The sequence below is a fragment of the Hesperophylax consimilis genome, chromosome 1, assembly GCF_061612785.1.
Source record: "Hesperophylax consimilis isolate HC1 chromosome 1, BYU_Hcon_1.0, whole genome shotgun sequence".
Lineage (NCBI taxonomy): Eukaryota > Metazoa > Arthropoda > Insecta > Trichoptera > Limnephilidae > Hesperophylax > Hesperophylax consimilis.
The window spans coordinates 10,975,606-10,999,949 of record NC_142836.1 but is presented as its reverse complement, the minus strand read 5'-3'; the positions used below and the strand labels follow the sequence as shown (position 1 = coordinate 10,999,949).

Below are 24,344 nucleotides of genomic sequence, written 5' to 3'. Positions count from 1 at the left end.
GAGTATTCTTCTTTGTTTTGGTTATTTTAATAAATAAATATAAATGTATATTTATTTATTGAATGTTATTTACATACTATTACCATTATTTTAATTGAACTCTTTCGGATACCATACCGAGCTCACACCTGTATCATGTTAGTCGTACACACAGATCATAATATAATTCAAAAGCTTTAAAATTATGTTATGTAGAAGCAAAAAAATGTATTTATATCAGCCGTATATTTACATCTTTTTCAAAACATATGAATTCTTAATAATTTCTAATCATTTGATTATGAGAAAACAATCTGTAATGAATTCGCACGGAGACTAAGAATAACGAACAGAAGTTTATAATATTCATTTAGACTTTTGGAAAAATCAATATGTATCCCATATACCAATACGTGACAAATAATTTCCTAGACATATATAATCATTAAAAAAATAACTGCCAAAAATATGTGAAAATTGGTTGAGGATAATATTCTTAATTCTGATTTTTAAATATGTGATAAGAAATATGATGGACAATAATGGCTTATAATAATTAGGTTCCAATAGCTGAGTGGTTAAAGGCGTTGTACTGGGTTCGATTCCCAGTTGAGAAAGTTACCTTTTTTTATTTTTGTATGTCTCGTTCTGTTTCATATTTCGTTTTGATTTATTAGTATTATCGTCTTCTTCAATTTTTTTTTTTTTTTTTTATAGTGAATACCTCACAAGAGTCCCAACTGCTCCCGTCTGGAGCCAGTGAGACTATGGCATTCCCAATTGGGGGATGTTGTGAGGCTGAAGGTAAGTGGGGAAGGGAAAGAGGAAGGTGGGGTGATATATTATATATATATACCAATGATATATTACATTGATGGTTATAACCATGAAAAGTTATTAATGAAAGTTATTCCAAAAAAACATTTAAAATGATACCTTTATATTTCTGATAGACTATATGGGGCACAACACTTAAAACATTTACAGAAAAATACGAATTGAAATATTATTATAAGCAATAATTAGTAGTCTGAAACACCTTCATTTAAAAAAATCTTCCCTAAAAAAAATAGTCCAATTCCGCCGACGAAAATCGAAAACGCAGCCTTCTGATACGCAGCCTATGCCATGTCAGCTTATTTTTACACAGTCAAATAATTAAATAAATAATTTATTCAACAATTATCGCTAATTACGTTGATAAAGATTGCATTGGTTCCAATATCTATTATAAATCAGTTGTTAACAGCAGTAAACATTTTCTTTGTACGACAAAACGTATTCAAACCTACTGTATCTTAACCTCGTCCTGATTTTATTTATTTATTATTGCTTAGTTTAGATAGTCTTTTCGGCAGTGGAAATGGTACCCATAATTAAATATCCGACTTATATTTAAGACCTGGAACAGTGTACAATGTATTATTATTTTGTTTAGTTTTATTAATGAGAAATTTCCTTATGTCATTAATAACGTCTTTATCTCATTTTAATTAAAATATTTTATCGAAATAATAATAATTGTGTGCAAAAAAAATTACGTGTCACTTTTATATATTTAATTTAACAGTTTTTGCGGTTCCATTAGAAGGTCTTAATGATATTTTTTAAATTTTTAGTGAGTAAAATATCGAAATGAAGCAAAAATATATCACCGATATAAAATCCCTTGGCTCAAAGACGCACGCAATGGTTTTGCTTTCCAAACCGACCGACCGGTTTTTTTTTTAATTTCCATACAAATAAATAAATTTAAATAAAACTGCAATAGTTTTGCGAAGACCCAGTGAAACATAGAACAAAGGCAGTTATTTCGCTTTTGACAGTCTATTGTGGTTTGGTAAACGAGTGGATATTGGAATTTCCCCAAAGTGTTTCTCCATTTATGTAAAATAAACGCTTGTGATTTTAAAGTGCCTTTGATACGGATATGTTTTCTTAGGATAGGTGTCCTGTCAATTGCCATTAACACTAGTAGTTCCTTGAACACAAAACTTCTGGTCCAAAAAAATAATGTTTCTAATTTCTAATATAAAACAATAAAAAAATTATTTACAACATCAAAACAAAAAGTTATTTAACTGAAATAAGGATCTATACATTATATCAAAAGAAATGTCACAAATCAAATATAATTATTTTTTGAAACAAAACCTAAATATCTAAAAGTCTAAATATCTAGACAAGGTTAACCATCAAGTCAAAGTAAGGCTTGCTTAAATAATAAAATGGATGCGGCAGATTTTCGAGAACGCAAATCAATCAACTATCTAGACAAAGTTAACCATCAAGTCAAATTAAGGTTTGTTGGAATAATAAAGTGGATGTAGCAGTTATTAAATGCCAGTTAAAACATGACTCGACGACGCTCAGTCAATAGTTATATAAATAAATAAAACATTCAACTGAAAATGAACATAAATTTTTTACTCTAAGCTATTTTTTTCTAAATTCAGTATTATTTTTTTTTACCCACTTGACCCTTCTAGGGTGAGGTGAATTCGTAAAAACAACATCAAAATTCCAAAAATTCATCTTATTTTGTCTTTGATTTCAGATCCATCATGTAGACGTTGCACCACCGGTAAGCATACATTATATTTTTTGTCATAATATGTATTTATTTTATATACATGTAATACGTCTAATAAACCATACATTTTTAGTACATCTAAGTCCGCTTTTCCGGGTTCTGACTTAATAGTAGATTTTAATTCATACAAAAAAGCATATTTTTTAATCTTCCCACAGTGGTTTTAATTGTGGTATCTCATTTTGCTTTGTTATTAATACGTGTTCATAACTTCTGTTTTCTACCCTCTGCTGTTTTACATGCCTACAAGGGCTCTTTATTACTTATGCAATCCTCATTTATCATATTATGGTTTATGTCCTACTATATTACTGTATATACTTAAATATATATATATATATACCTATTTATACACCTATGTTACTTTAAGTTATATTAGGTTAGCTTTAAGAGCAAGACGTTAATGCTACAAATAAATAAATAATCTCGAATAATGCGATTTATTTGTACGAAATAAATCAGGTAAAAGCAATATTTTAGGGCGTTTTACTATTTCTTTGTAGATTAAAAAAACTCTTATTAAAATAAAACTTGTAAAAATAACTTCAAGGTCGCTATCACACGCATTGTGACCGACTGTACTAGCCACTGATGCTGACAACCTAGAGGCTGGAAATTTCGTGCTGGCTACCGAATAAATTAGCCACTGATGCTGAAAACCCATAGACTGGCCATTTGCTGCTGGTTACCGACTAAACTGGCTACCACTGTTGATCACCTAAAGGCTGGCCAGTCCTTGCTGCTGCCGATTGCTGGTCACCGATGATGACAACCTAAAGGCTGGCTAATTTTTGCTGGCTACCGACTGTACTAGCCACTACTGCAGCAGTCGCTTACGCCATTTGCTATATCTGATGCACAATGTATTCCAATCTGAAATCATCGCTGAAAACATTCCGATTGTCTCAGTTTCTATGTGTATTAAAACCCATTTGTATTGAAATACATATAACTATTTCTTGTGAATTGGGTAGGCTGTAGGAAATATAAAATACCTATGAGCTACACCCTTTTGTACGTTCTGTATTCCAGAACAATATATGTCATTAAAATGTGAATTCTGATTTGAATCGTCTTTTTTTTATGATGGTTTGGATAAGACACCCCTCGGTGTTTTACATAAATCATTATTCAGGTTGAGGGCTGATGTATTCCGGTGCTTATTATTTACAATCATTTCTTATACAGGCAAATACGTCCCGTACAAATTTGTTTCAAAACCAATGGTTTTTTTCGTAATGATAAACGGTTACCTAATAAAAATTAACAAATTTAAAAAAAGACAAATAAGTTCCTATGGACAAAAGTATTTCAATGAGCGATGATTTATTAGTTATTATTAAAAAAATAAAATAAAAAATATCCTAAAATAAATATTATAAAATTACCCTGGAACCTGGTGACTGAACAATTTGATTTATTTCCATCGTGTGGTTTTACTCACGTGTTACATTCACTAATTAATTTCTAGGATTAGTAATATTTGCCCGAACTGTCATTTTGACGATTACACCCGTTGAATTGTCCAAATAAGCCGCGCGGCCGGAACAAATTGTTTTCTCGCCACTGAATCAGCCAGTAATTCATGAATCAGATTATTGGGGCTGTCCCTACTGTTTGCATAACCACCCCAACCCCCTCCCACCATTAGAGTGGTCGGACCCTGTAGCTGGCAGAAACTTTGCACAAGGTTGACTGGTTGCACGTGACCACATCCTAGAGCCTAAAAAAACTACCCCTTTCGAAGTAAAGATTTTTCGTATCCAAGATAAAATAAATTACGTAATCAATATTAATGGATAGTCTACCCTGTATTGCCTCGGTATGCATATCCGCCAGCCGTCACCTGTAAAACGATTGCTGACCGGAGTAGTGTAATAAATAATTTTTTATAATAATTAAAATAAAATAACTTTGTTTAAATACCACTTTATTGTATATATTTATAACCAACCGGTTTCAGTTCAGCCCGAACCTTCATCAGGGTTAATAAAAACATATTAAATTAATTACAGAGGTGTATGGGTACTTATAGTTAAGCTGGAAGAGGGAGAGAGAACATCAACTTTGGTGGGGGTGGAAGACTTAGGTAGGAGAGAGGGGGTAAACATAGGTGCAGGAAATGGAAATATATTTAAAATGGGCTGTTTGTTAAATCTAATTGTTTATTTAGTAAATTGATTTTATTGACTTTAAGGGATTTTTTTTATCTCGAGTGCTTCTAAATTGTTGAGGCGTAGACCTATCCCGTTTCTATGTAATACTTCTACACCTGAAGGCTTATCAAATGAGTGATCTTTATCTATTAAATGTGTTGCAAATTCCGAAAAACCTATGTTGTTTAAGCATCTCAAGTGCTCAACTACCCGCGTTTGAACATTTCTTGCAGTTTTACCAATGTAAAATGCTTCGCAGTCGTTACATTTAAGTTTATAGATGCCAGAATGACTTAAATTATTTTCTTTATCTTTTGAGTTAATTAAAAGTTTACCTAGGTTATTATTGGTATAAAAAGCGGCTTTAATTTCTGTTGGAAATTTTAAAACACATGAGGACGAGAAATTATTAATGTATAAAATTCTACGCCAACCATGGTTTTTATTTACTGCGATGTTGGGGATACTATTGTACAGGAATTTATTACAAAATATGAGTCGTTGTTATATGAGTCAACAACGATGATCATCAAAATATCAAAATATGAGTCAAATTAGCTTCCTTTGTGACTCACTTATTTAATAATTCAAATGTATTTTCCCCTGTGTATACAATTAAGAATTCTTATGAATTAGTCAATAATTTAAAAGATTTGTCTCTACCCAATAACTGTAAATTAGTTTCTTTCGATGTTGTAAATTTATTCCCAAATGTACCTGTACCCGAATGTAGAACTATACTGTCTAATTTATTAACAAATTCAAACCTACCAAAAGATCTTTCTGACGATCTTGCCCGAATGTTTAACATCTGTCTTAACCAAAACTACTTTAAATTTAATGACGCTATAGTCCAACAAAAATACGGACTACCCATGGGTCTTCCTACGAGTCCTCTATTTGCTGACATCTTCATGGATAACTTGGAAAAAAATATTTTTAGTTCTAACTCACCTCTTTTAAATAACGTTTTTATGTGGAAACGTTATGTTGATGACATTTTTTGCATATGGAAAGGTACAGAACGTCAACTTAATTCCTTCTTGTCCCTCCTTAATTCGTTCCATAAAAATATTCAGTTTACAGTAGAAATAGGTACTAATTACAGTTTAAATTTTCTAGACCTATCCCTTTCCATTATTAATAATAAATTTAATTTTAATATTTATAGAAAACCTACTTTTACCGATACAGTCATTCATAGTACTTCTAACCATCCCATTTCCCATAAACATTCTGCCTTCCATTCTATGGTCCACAGACTTGTCACTATTCCGCTATCTAAAGTTAACTTCAATATTGAACTCTCTATAATCAAATCTATCGCCATAAATAACGGATATACCCATACCTTAATTGATAAAATCCTTGCAAAAAAACAACGACTCATATTTTGTAATAAATTCCTGTACAATAGTATCCCCAACATCGCAGTAAATAAAAACCATGGTTGGCGTAGAATTTTATACATTAATAATTTCTCGTCCTCATGTGTTTTAAAATTTCCAACAGAAATTAAAGCCGCTTTTTATACCAATAATAACCTAGGTAAACTTTTAATTAACTCAAAAGATAAAGAAAATAATTTAAGTCATTCTGGCATCTATAAACTTAAATGTAACGACTGCGAAGCATTTTACATTGGTAAAACTGCAAGAAATGTTCAAACGCGGGTAGTTGAGCACTTGAGATGCTTAAACAACATAGGTTTTTCGGAATTTGCAACACATTTAATAGATAAAGATCACTCATTTGATAAGCCTTCAGGTGTAGAAGTATTACATAGAAACGGGATAGGTCTACGCCTCAACAATTTAGAAGCACTCGAGATAAAAAAATCCCTTAAAGTCAATAAAATCAATTTACTAAATAAACAATTAGATTTAACAAACAGCCCCATTTTAAATATATTTCCATTTCCTGCACCTATGTTTACCCCCTCTCTCCTACCTAAGTCTTCCACCCCCACCAAAGTTGATGTTCTCTCTCCCTCTTCCAGCTTAACTATAAGTACCCATACACCTCTGTAATTAATTTAATATGTTTTTATTAACCCTGATGAAGGTTCGGGCTGAACTGAAACCGGTTGGTTATAAATATATACAATAAAGTGGTATTTAAACAAAGTTATTTTATTTTAATTATTATAATTATGTATACCCACAAAGTGTTTGCTACAAGTGAAAAAATAATTTTTTGTTATCGTATTCTAATTTCTCACCCTAATATAACAGTTCAGATTATCCCAGTCATTTGATTGCGAAAGCATTATAAAAATTATGCTCGGTCACATAAATTTAGAAACATTTTGTGTAATATTTTTTTTAACATGCTATTTGAATCCTATAATTTCTATACCCGCTATATCCGATTTTTTGACAAAATGATCTGAGTATGACATCTTGTTCACATTTTTGCGAGCAACAAGAGGAGCCTAAAATTGAGTTTCAAAACCCTCCTTATCATGACCAAAAACCATGTTAAAACTGCGAGTGAGAAACCAAATCCGCTATATCATACAGAAAGTCACTATCAAAACCCGCTATATCGGATTCAACGAATCACAAGCAGTTATTTTGCCAAAATACAATATGGCCGCCGCTCTGACGCTACGCTCGTATGTCAAAATGATCTACGCGTGAGTTTCTAAACCCGACATGTCGCCTCAGTTGACTTTCAAAATCACGAAGTGAGTATCAAAATCCGCTATATCCATTTGATTTATCGAAATTACTTAATTATTGCTAGACATATATAGAAAAATAAATGCTTTTCGAAATTTTATTACTCCAATTCATTATATAAAAAATTTTAATGCATTTACTTATGTACGCTAGAGATGTGACAGTTTTTTGCGGTTTTCTCCAAATCAATGAAAGTTGATATAGCGGGTATAGAAATTACACGACTCATTTATTGTTTATATAGTGAAAGTTGTATCTAATTCAACTAAATAAGTTAGTTTCAATCTATGATATTTCGTTACTTTTTATTACTGTTACTCGGCACAAATGCTCCAATTGCCAAGGGTTTTATTGCAATACAGAAAGGGTCATTTTCTGAGGCTGTACAAAGTTGTAGAGGGTAAAGATATGCAAGAGCTTAGCTAGAAAGCAACCAGGGCATAATGAGAACACATTTTACTTTGCAAAGTGTGAAAGCCTTTATTACAAACGCGAGACTTGGAATGACTTTTTGTATAAATGAACCAAGCCCCCTATTATTGCCATTATGTCTGTGCCTCGCTATGTCACAAACGAGTCAATAACTGTTGGTCTCTATTCTTCTGTGTGGGTCAAAAACAAATCAAATAACCAATTAGAAGCGGTTGTTTTTAACATTCAGAATTTTGTTGTTTTCCTCAAAATGCTGTTTTTTCAGTTTCCTTATTTTACCTTTAAATTACGTGGCACCGCTCGCAAATGAATGAATCCACCATTAAACGGATTACTTCATCTCCTCACCCTAATAACTTATAAATGACGATACTTAATTTGGGACTCAAATAAGGAAGTTGAGTCCATTTTTTTTATTTTTTTTTATCAATGTTCGCATTCAAACTTAAATACTGGTATTTTTTTTTTTTTTTTTAAAGTTTGTTTTCATAGTTAAATTAATTCTCAAAGTTTAAATTTTATTAAGCCCGCCAAAACGAGCGGAATCCGAGCGGTAACAGGCGGGGTGTAGTGTGACGTCATTAGAACTGTGAAAACCACGTCGCTTAAGCATTATGTATGGAAAAAAATTTAATTCTTCAACAAGGAATTCCAGTAATTTTTTTACCAATGTTAACCGTCTATTATAATTGATGTTATTAAAAAAAAAAGAAAATTGATTAAGATTTCATAGTTAAATTAATATTTTAAGTTAGAATATTTGCTTTTCACGCCCGATACGGTACTTGTACGGTATCGCCGTCGCTACTTGTTGACGTTCCCCGCGCGAATTCAGGACCACCGCGCAGAAAAGTAAAGACCAAAAGTAAAATAACGGTTTACAGCCCAGTTCACTGTGAGACTTTTCTGAGCGGCCGGCGGCCTGAAGTGTATCACATGCTTTGTGACATGTATAATAATAAAAACATCTAAGTTATGCAATAAACAACATATTATTATAAAGCACTATACGAATATGTATCTTTAGAAATCCATTTCATATAATAATAATAACAAATACGTACATATATTTGACAAACCCAAATAAACCTTTGGCCTATACACCTCTCTCATCTAAATCGACCATCTCTCATGTAATAGAAAGAGATGCACCATAGGTGTTCCGTTGTACGTACAAGTCACGACACATGTGACGACAGAATTCTTTCGACCAATCGTGGAGCGTATACAGTATATTGCTATTGAATGCTTTTTCAAGAACGTTTAACTAATTGTAAGAATAATAATATAGAAATATATTTATATATTTAGAATCGATATTTTTTGATCTACATGAACATATTTTTTATAAGTCAAAATATTTTTCACTCAACTTCCTTATTGCCATTTACGAGATCTGTAAGCAACCAACATTAAAGTACTCAATGCTAATAAACTTTTTACAGAAATCCGTGGAGTATCATAACTGCGTCCCAAAATACAACGTTTCATTATATTTGTGTATTTTATCTTCAAATAATAGATGCCATTAGTTTTGTAGTTTCCCGTTGTATTTGTAAACTTTGTTGATATATTTAAAATGCGTGTTAGCTAAGTTCTTTAAAATAAAATGTGAATCACTTATGTGATAAAAAATGGAGATAAATATAGCATTTAAACATTTGGTTTTCTGCGATCTAAACAAACATCAAAAATAAGTTTCGAATAAAAAAAAACAACTACCTTGAGATAAAAGCGTTTTCATTGTAGATTTTCGCTGTCAAAGACTTTCCTCGAGTCGGTTTGTAAATTAATTTGAAGTGAGTATAAACGAAAGCATTACGTTTGCATCAGCAAACCACAAAGCGACATAAAATACTTTGTCGTTATACAATAATTCTCTTTTATTTCATTATAAAGTGGATTGTTCCAGTTTCTACGGAAGATGAACCACAGTACGCACGAAACGCAGCTCAGTAAAACTGAAAATGTAGAGGAGATGAATTTCGAGTACACGATGTCTCCGCTTTACGAGGGGTTTTTGGGTTAGTCGACGATCGTAAAGGGAGGTAGGAAACAGCCATTTCTTTTTCTGTTTTAGCCAGACCAGTACTTAACCATAAAATATAACGCCTTTGTACGCCCGATCGAATATTTTCAATTACTTATATAGGCCCCTTGTACTACTGAAAGCAATGAAATCGCGATTTTACGTCTTAATCGCTATTTCAATTTCAATTCAATTCAGTGCCGGCAACCCGGGCGTTTATTTATTATTAGTTATGTACATACATGATTTTTCTCCTTACCCTCCTCACTAGACAAAGTCTGTTCTGAGGCTGGTAACTAACAATTTCTAATTACATAAAAACAAATAAGTGGTTAAAAAAGAAAAAAAAAGAAATATAAATATTATAGTAAAAATAATAATAATAAAATAAGAGGAAAATCAGAAATTAGAAACAGAGTAGAAAAAAGAAAATATATAATTTTAGATATTAAGAATATTACTTATCTCTCTTCTTTCTTTGACATTCAACCAGTTTAAAAATCTTTTGAATGCCCAATTCAAATTATTAGATGCGACATAGGTCTTTGTTTGGGCTACAAACTTATTGAATATATGTGGTGCCAAGTAAGATTCATGTTTTTTGGCAAAATTTGATTTGATATATGGTACTTGTAATTGATTGTGTGTGTTTGCTCTTGTGTTTTGCGAGTGAGTTATGAAGTGTGGTGATATTTTTATGCAGTTTTTGTAGATGATCTTCTTTATGAATAGTTTATTTATGTCTAATAGGTTATTGTTGATCATTAGCTGTTCTGTCGGATGTTGATAAGGCTTTCTGAACATAATTCTGATTATTGTTTTATGATTAATTTTAAGTGATTTGAGATGAGTCTCTGCTGCTGCTCCCCATACTGAAATACCATACATAAGAATACTTTGACAGAGTGCAAAATATATATTTTTTAGCTGAGGTAGTGACATAATGTTTCGAATTGTTTTGAAGATGTAAGAGAGTTTCCGTATTTTTTTTGTAATTAGGTTGATTTGGAGATCCCATTTTAAGTTATTGTCAACAGTTAAACCGAGATATTTAATATTTTGCGCATAATCAATTTTGTCACAAACACAGCGTGAGTTAGTTAATGAGGTAACTGTGCAGGGGTGAAGATGAAGTTGTGGGTGACTATCTGGCTGACCAGCTAATGTTTTACTGAAAGTTAAGTATTTAGTTTTAGAAATATTTAGTGTCAGTAGATTATTTATTAGCCATCTATTTACTTCAGTCATCCCTGTTTCCGTGTGTTTGAAGACGTTTTCCCATGATTGGGCTTTGAATAAAATTACAGTGTCATCTGCATAACTGATTACTTTGTACTCTATGTTCCCTAGGCTTATCTCAGTTAGACTGTTAATGTAGATGAGAAACAGTATGGGACCCAAGACGCTGCCTTGGGGTACTCCATACCTGTTGCCTACTTTGTCACTTTCTTGATTATTTATTTTTACAATTTGTTGTCTATTTTCAATGTAGCTAATGAACCATTTTAGTGGTGGACCTGTTATGCCAATGTTTTTGAGTTTTTGTTGGAGTAATTTGTGTGAGATGGTGTCGAAAGCTTTTGCTAGGTCTAAGAACACTCCTAACACCTTTGAACCGCCATCTAGGTTTTTCACTATGTAGGTGGTTAGTTCCGATAAGGCGTCTTCTGTTCCCATTTTCGCTCTAAACCCGAATTGACGGGTGGAGATCAGTTTGTGTTTATCAAGGTATGCGAGCAGTCTTTTTTTCATAGTTTTTTCTAGTAGTTTCGATAGCGAATTTAGCAGAGTGATTGGTCTGTAATTTAAGATAAGCGTTTTGTCTCCCGATTTATGTATTGGAGTAATACAACCTATTTTTAGGTGATCGGGGACAATTCCGAGGCTGAAACTTTGGTTGAAAATATGTTGAAGTGGTATAAGTATATGTTCTCGGAGACTAATCAGTATATGATTGGAGAGGTTATCTGGGCCCACAGCGCAATTTGGTTTGAGAGAAATAATTAAATCTGAGATTTCCTTTTTAGTTATTTTGTGAGCATAAAACGAATGATTTGGTTGTATGGTAGAGGATAGTTTGGTTAAAGAGTCTTCTGTTGTGCCGTTTTTTAGAAGAATTTTTTCAGCTAAGTTAGATCCGACTTTTGCAAATTGGGAGTTAATAAAATTAGCTATTTTACCAGGTTCATTTTTTGTAAGGGTTTTGTTTCCATTTATTAACAGTACTTTGATCTTCGAGTCTTTTTTCGGATTGGAGAAAGTAATATCTTTGACGATTTTCCAGATTTTTTTGGGATCGTTTTTGGCGGATTTTATTTCTTTTTTGTAGTACTTGTATTTGGCTTGTTTGATTAATTTATTACAAAGGTTTCTATATAGCAGGTAATTATTTTTTAGTTTGTCGTCATATGGGTTTTTGCGCACTTGCATGTGCATTGTGTCTCTTTTATGAATGCTGTTTACTAATCCTTTCGTGATCCAGGGTGTTATTTTTTTTTCTTTATGTGAGTAGTTTTTCGGGGTATTTTTTGTTGTATGTTTAGCAATGTAGGTTCCAACTGTGTTCATAAATGTGTTCAGCGCGTTGTTTGGGTCGGGTTCATTTATTACATTTGACCAAGATTCCTTATGTATGTCCTCTATTAGGCACTTAAAATTAATTTTGTCTTGTACGGAGTTGTTTTTTTCATCTTTTTGTTTCTCGTTATGATGTATGCTAAGTGTAGTAGTGAAATGATCTGTGACCGTTGATCGAATAATGGATGAAGATGTTTTTTCCCTAGTTTTAACAAATATATGGTCAATACAGGATTCAGAGTTTGACGTAATTCTTGTTGGTGAGTTGATTGTCGAATTTAATCCATAGTGAGTAAGTAGACTTAAGTATTCTGTGGTTATTGGTTGCCCGTTTAGTAAGTTAATATTCATATCCCCTGCAATAATTAATTGTTGTGTTTTTTTATTTTTATCGAGAAGTTTATTTAAGGAGTTGAGAAAAGGTGAGAGATTGTTATAGCTTGGGGGTCTGTAGACGGCAAATATGGAGATGTCTGTTCCGAGGGAGATTTGGATACAGTTTGCTTCGGTTAGGTTGATTTCTGTTATTGATGGGTTTAGTGAATCTTTGGCAAAGATTACTATACCGTCGTTTTGATTTAGATGTTTAGTGGAATGGAGAGTTGTATAGTCTTTTAAGTTTAGGTTTGTGTACGAATCATCTAACCAGCATTCAGTCAAGATAATAATGTCGAAGCTTATGTTTATTTCGTTTAAGAGGACCGAGAAATTATCGAAGTTCTTTCGAATACTTCTAATGTTTTGGGAAATTATGTTTAAGTTGTGTTTTTCTGTAAACAGAGAATTAAATTCTGTCGCTTTGTCAAAAGTGTGTTCTGAGTTGTTAAATGTTTCTGTATCAATATTAAGTTGAGTGATCATGTTGCGGTTGCGAAGTTACATAAGTTGATCCATACAAAGTTCACACATTTTGCTAGTGGTGGTAAATAATGAGTAGTATAGGAGTAAAAATTGAGAGTAAAATTAATCAAATACTTTGGATAATATAAACTTTTAAAAACATAAAATTTCATGGTAAAATAATTAGAATACTTTGGATAATAAAATAAAATCCTTTTAAACCATAAAATTCGATGGTAAAATAATTCAAAGATTTTGGATAATAAAAAATATTTAAAACAGTTACATTTGATGTTAAAATAATAGCAGTATTTTGGATAATAGAAACCTTTAAAAACATCAAAATGGATGGTAAAATAATGAAAATACTTTGGATAATAAACACCTTGAAAAGCATAAAATTTTAAAGGGAAATAATTTAAGTACTTTGAATAATAAAAACCTTTAAAACAACGAAATTTGACAGTAATAATATTCAAATACTTTGGATAAAAAAAACCTTTGGTACAATATAATTTGATGGAAAAATAAGTTGAATAATTTGGATAATAAAAACTTTTAGAACAATAAAGTAATATGGTAATAATGATGGTAAAATAATTCAAATACTTAGGATAATTAAAACATTTTAAGCAATAGCATTTGATGGTATAATAATAAAAAAAAACATTGGATAATGAAAACCTTTTAAAACATAAAATTTCATGGTAAAATAATTAGAATACTGTGGATAGTAAAATAGAATCCCTTTAAACCTTAAAGTTTGATGGTAGAATAATTCAAAAACTATGGATAATAAAAAATATTTATAACAGTAAAATTTGATGGTAAAATAATAACAGTACTTTGGATAATAGAAACCTTTAAAAACATAAAATTTGATGGTAAAATAATGAAAATACTTTGGATAATAAAAACCTTGAAAAGGATAAAATTTTAAATGAAAATAATTTAAGTACTTTGAATAATAAAAACCTTTAAAACAATAAAGTTTGACAGTAAAATTATTCAAATACTTTGGATAATAAAAACCTTTGGTACAATCTAATTTGATGGAAAAATAAGTTGAATAATTTGGGTAATAAAAACTTTTAGAGCAATAAAAATTGATGTTAAAATAATTCAAATACTTTTGATAATTAGAACATTTAAAACAATAGCATTTGATGGAATAATAATAAAAATACATTGGATAATAAGAATCTTTAGAAACATAAAATTTCATGCTAAAATAATTAGAGTACTTTGGATAATAAAATCCTTTTAAACCATAAAATTTGATGGTAACATAATTTAAAATACTTTGGATAATAAAAACCTTTAAAGGTATAAATTTGTTGGTAAAATAATTAAAATACTTTGGATAATAAAACGCTTTAAAGGTATAAAATTTTATGGAAAAATACTTAAAAAACTTTAGATAATAAAAACCTTTAGAGCAATAATATTTTATGGTAAAGTGATTAACATAATTAGAGTAATAAAAACATTTAGAATAATAGAATTTGATGATAAAATAATCAGAATAGTTTGGGTAGTAAAGACATTTAAAATAATAAAATTTTATGGTAAAATAGTTAAAATACTTTGGGTAATAAAAACCATTGGAAAAATAGAAATTGAAGTAAAAATAATTAAAATACTTTGAAAGACCTTTAAAACAATAAAATTTGAAGGTAAAAATGTAAAGATAATTTGGGTTATAATTTGGGTTATAATAGAAAATGATGGTAAAATAATTAAAATAATTTGGGTTATAATAGAAAATGATGGAAACATAATTAAAATAATTAGGGTTATAATAGAAAATGATGGAATAATAATTAAAATAATTTGGGTTATAATTGAAAATGATGGTAAAATAATTAACATAATTTGGGTTATAATAGAAAATGATGGAAAAATAATTAAAATAATTAGGGTTATAATAGAAAATGAAGGAAAAATAATTAAAATAATTAGGGTTATAATAGAAAATGATGGAAAAATAATTAAAATAATTTGGGTAATAAAAACATTTAAAACAAACAAATTTTATGATAAGATAACTTAAATAATTTGGGTAAAAAAAACATTTAGAATGATAAGGTTTGATGTTAAAATAATTAAAATGGTTTTGGTTATAAATACATTTAGAGCAGTAAAATTTGGTGTTAAAATAATTTGGATAATAAAAAGAATTAGAAAGATTTTTGTAAACAAAATCGGTAGAAATAATTAATGAAATGGGACTTGTAGGGGAATAATATAGTTGCAATGATTGCAATGTGTTAAATAATTCTGCCATTATGATTTATTGCAATACAGGAAGTTTATAATAGAATGCTCAGTTATCTACAGTTGAATCCCCATTTTTTTCAAATCATTTTCATGTTTTATTTCTATTATTTTTTCCCCAGTTGCTTTGCGGACAAGCAATTTATTAGACTTGAACCATACAAATTGATAAAGGGTTTCTTTGGCCCTTTGCTTCGTTTTCCACATCAGTTCCTTGAAGTAAGGAGAGAGTACTTCATTGATGAAGATAGGAGAGGTTGGGTTTAAGGTTTTGGCCTCTTTCTTTAGCGAGAGTAACGATTCCCTTGTTTTTTGGCTGTACAAGGCAATTTGTAGTTTGACCGGGGTGTTCCGCCTGCGATCTTGGGTCCTGGTCACCATTCGGATGTCTTGTAGTTGCAGGGGCAGTCCTAGCGAGCCAGCTACCCGAAGAACGGCCTCCGCGGGTTGTTCTCCCGTCCGTAAGTCCACACCCGCAATTTCCACGCTGTCGGAGAGTTTGACTTGTTCTAAATCCGCGAGTCTACTTTCCAGGGAAGAGATTCTGTTGTTTTTTTTTTCGTTTTCTTCACGTAGGAATTTAGCTTCTTTATAAATGTCCTGTACTTGTTTGAGGTTTAATAGCATGTCTTCATATTGTTTACAGATGAATTCACTGCTTTTTTTGAGGTCATTAATTTCCTCCTCAAACATTTGTTTTATTTCAAAAATTTTGTCATCAAAATGTTTAGTGAGACGATTATATAAGGAGTCGGCTTCTGATCCGAATGTAGCGGACGATGTAGCAGGTGAGTTCGGTCTGCTTTTGCATTTTGGGCATTTCCAGATTTGTTTATTTTTTAATGACATTTTTTTGAAATTGATGTCTGTGATATTTAAGCAATTGTTATGGAAACCGATGTTGCAAGTGGCACACGTGAGCGCATGGTCATTTTTGGTGATAAGGTTTAGGCAGGCTTCGCAATTCATTGTTGGTTCGCTTTTTTAATTTTTTTTTAGATAAATATTCGGAATAGAGTAGGATTCGGTGGTTAGTGCGGCCTCTGTGTGGTGATCGAGCTAATAGATTTGTAATGTTTGTAATAATGTTCTTGTTATTGCTCGCAGACACAGATGGCGTTAAATAAAAACGAAAATAAATAAATAAAGGTTATAGTGAAATTTGCTTTTTTAACTTATTTAACTGATCTGGTATGCACTGGACATAACAATTTAATTTATTTCATTTATATATTTTAATTTTCACTGTCTTGATTTAAATATCTATAGGGAAATATTTTTATGTGGGTTGATTTTGTTACACTTTGTAAAATAAATGTCAAATGTCACAGTTTGAATGATGTTTTTAAATAGATCATTTAGAACAGATTCGTGTATTTTTGATTAGGGACGGCTGGATGAATATACGTAGGATAAAGCACAGTCGCCACTTTAATCCGTTCTGGGTTCACAGAACACTTTTTAACAAATATTTTTTATAATTATGTCGGGAGATGAGCAAAACACGATATCACTCTGTTGTATTATTATTGTAACTGAATTAATTTCGGCTCTACAATTATGTTCAAATTGATCGTGTTAACTGCGAAAATATTTCTGCGAGCCATAATGAAATTCCAATTGCCTTTACATACAGGTACTTAGAACATAAAATGGAATTCAGTACGAAATTGTACTTTGGGCTGAACAAATAATTTGGCTGAAAAACTTAAAAACTTATCGTTTTATTCGAACTTTCAATGCATAACAGTACAAAACCTTCGGGGAAACAATAATTCTGCAATGCGATTATTGATTTGATTAAAATCTATGCCGTTAGTTGTTACAAAATTGTATTCGATGACTTTAACCCTACAAAACATATCGGTTACTGAGTTTTATCGCGTTTAGGTCTCACCCAGGCGTAGTGTTCAATTCATCGGCTGGCATTTTCCGCTTACTGTGGTGGTAGTAGAACCTCGACTTTTTACAAAAAATATTTATCGCCGTTTATGTGATTAATTTGATTTTTTTATATCACATTAACCATTTTCCAAATATCAAACCTCTGGCACGAAAAATGTCTCCGTCACAATTGTTTGTACGTTGTTAAGAGCAAGAATTTTTAAAATATGGGAGCAAATCACATCGAAGAAAATCTATATAATACTTTGATTTATGACAAAGTAGGGACTTTCTTGAAGCGTATATGTTTGGCGGATTCGTGGAAGGCTAAATAATATTATCCGTTCAATGGATCTTTTTATTTAATTTTCTGGTACTTAATGCCAACATCTCGAGAAAGATGAACAACACATATCTTCTTTTTTTAAATTTTATTAATAGTACTACTAAATATTTAAGTTAACTTATAACTTTTTTTTTTTTAATAATGTTTTTGAATTTAATAATAACAAATTTATTAATTTATATTTTATAAAGGATATTACAACCATTGTACATTAGTATGGACTTGGTAACTTGTTTAAAATTGAGCAAAATACTTTCAACAATGATTTTAATCATATTAAGAGCTTTCAATGAAATATGGAACACAAAATCACAAAACATAATGATAACAGTAGCAACTGGGAATTGAACCCAGATCCTCTAGTCTCACCAGAACCGACACCCTACTATTTGAGCAAGTCAGACCTAAATTTATTCGGTCAATTTTATCGATCTCATATTTAACTGCATTACTAAAATAATCTTCAACTTTATCTGTTACATCTTTCATTGGTTAAGATTAATAATATTTTATATCCTTCGAAAATATTTTTTTTTATGTAAACACCACGTATGGTCTCACACAAGGGCAATACTAGGAGATTATTTGCTCTGGAACGACCCTCAAATATACTACATATTATTTTTAATGAATACATGGTGAAATAACCCAACTTGATGAAATAATATTTACTTTTGCGACCTGTGAACCTGCGACCTCCGGATTGCTAGTCGAGAGCCTTATCCCTTGTCCCAGGAGGCCTAATAAAATGAATAATATTTGTTTTTCTTAAATATGTAAAAATTCTTGAATTACTGATTTATTTAACACCATCAGTGTGCTTGCAATCCTTAGTCGAGAGGAAAGATAAAAGCTTCAAAGTAGAAAAAAACACTTGATACCTATTACATGTCGTACTAAATTGATTTAAAGTACCTACACTTAAAATACTATTATAATTCGTTGTATATTATCACATTAATGATTATTAATAGGCGTACCTACGTCATTCGGCACTCAGATAAACGTTAATATCTGCCAATGTTGGCAACTGACTTGATGATTGGCCAAAATATGTGTTTATGATATTGCGGAAACGCACTGTAACAAGGTTAAGACAGATAAACATACCTACCTCGGCTGAATTGACAAGGTTAAGATCACCATAGGATGAAATGATAAATTTTTGTTGAAAAAACCTGTAATGAAAAGTTTAAGATCTCCATAGCATGAATTTACAAGGTTAAGATCACCAAAGGATGAAAAGACAAATTTAAGTTCAACATAGTCTGTAGTGAAAAGATTAAGATCTCCGTAGCATGAATTGACAATGTTAAGGTTACCATAGCATGAAATGATAAATTTAAATTCAAAAAATCTGTAATGAAAAGTTAAAGAATTGACAAAGTTAGGATCACCATAAATTGAAATGATAAATTTAAGTTCAAAAAAGTCTGTAAAGAAAAGTTTTGAATCGGTAAGGCTAAACTGAAATGATACATTTAAAATCAATATAGTCCGTATGACGATTAATGTGAATTTGTTGTTTGGAATATAAAGAAAAAATTTATGCCTCAAACATCAATTTAGTTTTGGTTCTTTTAAATGCTATGAATATTTGTAATATTTAGTCTTCAGTTTTTATGATACGATACTTTTCTTCCCTACCTCTAATATTCTGTTAAGAAATGAGCATGTAATTCTGAGAATGAAGCAAAATATATATATTTTTTATTAGTTTTATATTTATATTTATTTTTTGTAAAAATGGTATTATGTATGTATACATGATCATTTTTAAAACGATACGAATAAAAATATTCGATCACTGAGTATATCACAAAACTCTTTCAGTCACGAAAACAGCTCATATAACGGCCGACCTCCACTGAGAACACAAATTTCTCTGGAAGTATTATTTGGCTTATAAAAATAAATCGAATTTTGTTTGTAGAAGGATAAAAAATAAACAAATCCCGTTCATTTTAAGAAAGCAGGGTGGTTATTTATAAAGTTTACTTGTCCGAAATATTTTTCAAATACAAACTGTATGAATTGTCATTGAGTACAAATATTTTTTTTTTGTTTTCACGATCATCGGCTTCTTTTTTTGATATTAAAAAATTAATAACAATATAATTCGATCCATCTTATATTTAATGGTAACCAAATATTATCGTTAATTTTATTATACACTTGATTAAAATTTATTTTCACGTTTGTATGTACTCGTATATATAGCTTTCGTCCAATTTAATACTGATCAGTATTTAAAAAAAAGTTTTTTCTTGTTACCTATTTATAATATGATCTTTTATTCTAGTGATCTTTCGGCAAAGCTTTCTGATTGTTGACGATAAGTTATGCATTCTGATTATACAATCGTGAAAAATGCTACCATTAACTAAATCAACAGTGCTCTGAATTACTCTTAGGTCAAGGCGTGACCAATAATTTTTAAACGCCCTAAAAAAACATCTCGACTCTTTTAGATTCCAACACTAACATTAAATTTAATATTGAGGCAATCAAAATCCAAATATTTACAATACGCAACACGGATATTTGTTTTCGTTTTCCAAATTGTTCCATAGAAATTGAAATAATTTAACTCATAAATTGATAACCCCAAAATGAAAACAAAACCGAAACTGTAAATTTTCTTTTTGCTTGAAATCAAATCTTCCAAACCCCAACTAAGCTATGGAGACTGCCTAGATGCAGAATACTTTTTTAAGTGTAAAGTTTAACTTAACTTACGATCTTTATTTTAAAATCAAGAACATTTGGGTAAAAACATTAAATCTTGATTTCATTTCAGCCATTTCCAATCAGCCATTGTTACATCAGCTCCGCCTGGTAAGGATTCTTGAGTATTTTCATGTAAAAGAAACTTTTTTCAATTGATATTAGACTAAATATTTCGAAAACAAGTACGTAGATAAAAAAATAAGTAGGTATAAAAAATTATGAATTATCGATTTTGAGTTTATTTAATAGAAAAAATCCATATATTTAATGCTACAACAATATTTTCTTTGATTTGACATTAAGAATATTCGCATCGATTCCGTTCTAGTTTCCAATAAAAAGCATAAAGGCCGGAACGTGGGCTGTAGTGGTAGTGGTAGTGGTAGTGAGTTTGTTTGCACTGCGGCAGATTTGTTTGGCCTGATGGATTTCTGTTTGTCCGGCGGTTAGGCGCAGATGGAAAAAGGCAAACTCGGCGAAATCAAACACCCTCCATCCTTCAGTTGCGGTACTTTGTATATCCTCGCGACACGAGCCTTCAAATCGAGCACGACAAGGCTTTTATGGATGTTCAACCTTTATTGCTGATACCGTGAAATGTTGCCCATTTTACGCTTTGCTGGATGGCGGATTTTGGGAAAACTTTTACGAAATTTTATTTACTTATATATTGGAAGGACTTTTAAACTTTTTTAAACTTGTTGGTGTTATTTATGGTTGTTAATAAAATATTTAAAACAAATCATCACTTCCACCATTCAATCATACTTTGCTCAACTTATGTACGAGGTTGAAGACTGTTCATCTTCCGAAATCGCTGTCAAACTGTTTAAAATCGGGCGTATGACGATGTCGTGCACATTAATTGAGGCATAAGAATGGGTAATTTGTATGACTTGTTTCTAGGCTTGTAAGCTCGCCGGTGAAATAACTTGGTCTTATTTATGTGATATGTATAAAAATTTATCGTTTTATTTGTGATGTGGAGATTATTATGACAACAGTATTTGTCACAAATTAAGTAATAACGAATAATTAAGCGGGTGGAAAATAATGCTATAAGCTCAAAGCGTTTTGTAAAACTCCATATCGCTCGCCACACAATCCTCTTCTGAGATTTCACACCTGAAAGATGATGTGTTATAAGTGTGGGCGTGGCTACTATGATTTGCTAGCCATGCGATATTTGAATATATACAGCAGCGGAGGGAGTCAGAACAATTTACGGAGCGCAGCAATTGCGCGGCTGTCATCTGTCAGGGTGACAGATCCCATACAAATAAATGATATTCCGCGGCAATTCTCCAACTGATCTGACCCCCTCTCCTGATCAAGATTATAGCGCAGTATGACTTCTCAGCATATAATATGCATAGAGCACGCCCAAATTATATGTTATGCGGATAGCGTAATGTGTCTAAGGCTTTAACCATGTCGAAATACTATAACTACAATGCAAGTAAATTTCCTCTTCGACACGAATTGAACTTCAATACATTTTGGCTAAAGCCTCATTTAAATTCACGTTGAATTGAGTGACAACTTTTGGCGTGACCAGCAGAACTTTCATTGTTCCCGCCAGTTCTTGCCGGTTACTATTATTTGCTGTTACTATAATAATACCACTACAGAAAGTTTCTTAACCTATTCGCAATCTATTACGGTCCATCATCAATCATTCTAAAATCTCTTTACTCCATTCTGCCTGACTTTTTCTTTTTATTACAACATTGTACATGCACAATGTACAATAGAGGTTTTTTGTCTTTAATAAATAATTGACTACTTATAAATTACGAATTAAATAGATTATAACCCCATCTGTAGTGTCAATACTTATTACAATGATCGTTCAGCGTAACAACATTAAATTAATTAAAAAGTGGGGAGAACTAGGATGTCTTTATCGCTTCGAAGAAAAAAAAATAGTCCAGTGCTTTCATGCTTTGTCGATATCTCATTTCTTTGCTCTATTTAAATCTTACGTAAGTATATTAAAATTTGTAGGTATGTATTGGTTTTTGTTATTTAACTTTTAATAATGTTGAATCAAACATATATACTGGTAGTGCGCCCTACTGTCGAATTTGGCAGCCATCTCTGTTCCGAAGCCCCTAAATACCTGAAAAAAACCCTTGACTCTGTGCAAAATCGGGCGGTCCGTCTGATAGATTCCCCAATCTTAACAGACGGACTGCAATCTTTAGAGCACAGGCGTCGGATAGGTATGCTGTCCTTGTTCTATCGGAATTACAATGGAAGATGCTCTGGGGAACTAGCGTCATTGATCCCTTCGGCACCGGTGCGTAGTCGGGATACACGCCAAACGCGCGCCCAACATTTGTACACGGTCGACATTTGTCACATGAGAACGGGTCGCTTCTACGATTCGTTCTTAAGTTCAACAGCTCGGCTGTGGAACGAACTGCCGGCCTCTGTGTTTCCTCCCTCCTACAACATGGGACTCTTCAAGACCTATGTTCACTCCTTCCTCTACACAAAAAGACCATCCACACAGCATCCCCAAAGATCACATCGGCCCTGAGGGAAATTATTTTCTTCAGAGCCTCCTGTGTGGAGTTAACATATAAAAAAAAAAATATATATATAGATACTATTTCAGTTTTAATCGTCGTATTATTTAAGCAGATTACTTTTTTCTTGTAAAACACAAGTCAATATAAATTATGGGTTGCACAGTCAAAAAACATCATTTTACCACTTTAGAACCACGAATGATAAACCGAAAAAACGTATTGATCTAAAATAGTCAATAATCTATTAAAAAATAGTATTAATCAATTTTTAAAAAAGGGTCAAATTTAAATTTTCCTGTTAAAAACAGGACTGCAGGCCTTTGACGAATGAATTAACATAGTTCCTGACAAAGTAACAGTTAAAAGAGAATATTTCATGAGGACGGCGGAACACGCGCGGTTGCAAATATTGATATTGATATTGACATACTGATCAATTTGTTTTCGATATATTCTGAATGACTAATATTTTTTCAGGAAATTGGAATGTTGTCACATTTTTAGTTGGATCATTTTTCTGACTATCCAGTTGGACATTTCTCTCCCTCTCATTTTGTTGACAAATAATATATGATTTTTTAACTGTGGTAATGAATGCTCTGAGGACTAACGAGTATTGATGCCATCTCACCTCATATTTAACGGTGATACCAATTAAATCAACTAGCAGCAGCTTTCAGGAGAATCCCCTCCAGACTCTAGAGTATCTTCACGGTTTAAATCCGGCTTTCCTCGATATCCTTGTCACTTTGTTTAACGTCTTTGCACACGTGAAATTGGCTTATATTTGTGGAAATATCTACGATTATTAAACTTAAGATAGGATAAGAAGTTAGCTAGAAGAGATAAGAATAGATTAGAAGACGAACCTAAGAGGGTCGAGAAGATGCAGTAAGTGGCATGAATAGCTAAGAAGTCACTAGACGAGACTAAAATAGACTAGGAGAGATGAGGTGATTTTGCACAAAGACGGCGCTATGTAATCATCCAAATATTATTTTTAATAGAAACAGAATTATGGGCTCGCCGAACTTCACAGCGGTGCTACCAAGTTCTTATATTGTTATCTATGTGAGGATATTGTGTCAGCGCTTTATTAGCATCCGACACATACCTGGACGGATGACGCACCTCGTGCTGGCACTGTTGGTGGACGCGGTGGACTCTCTCGCTGCAGCAGCTGGTCCAGTTTCTTCACCACCTAGGATTCTTGCTGCAGAGAGTATCTATCTTCTATCTTCGTGTCACCTGTTCCTGTTCTTCATTTTACTTATTTTCAC

At 31.7% G+C, this 24,344-nt stretch overlaps 1 protein-coding gene across 1 annotated transcript in view; it reads left to right on the top strand.

Annotated features, from left to right (window-relative positions):
* Shaw (potassium voltage-gated channel shaker cognate w) overlaps nucleotides 1–24,344 on the top strand; it is a 502,823-nt gene that overhangs the window by 94,505 nt on the left and 383,974 nt on the right. The window contains exon 3 of the mRNA XM_089648338.1: nucleotides 2,537–2,563. The gene's annotated coding sequence lies outside the window, so the exon portion shown is untranslated. The remainder of the gene's footprint in view (nucleotides 1–2,536; nucleotides 2,564–24,344) is intronic.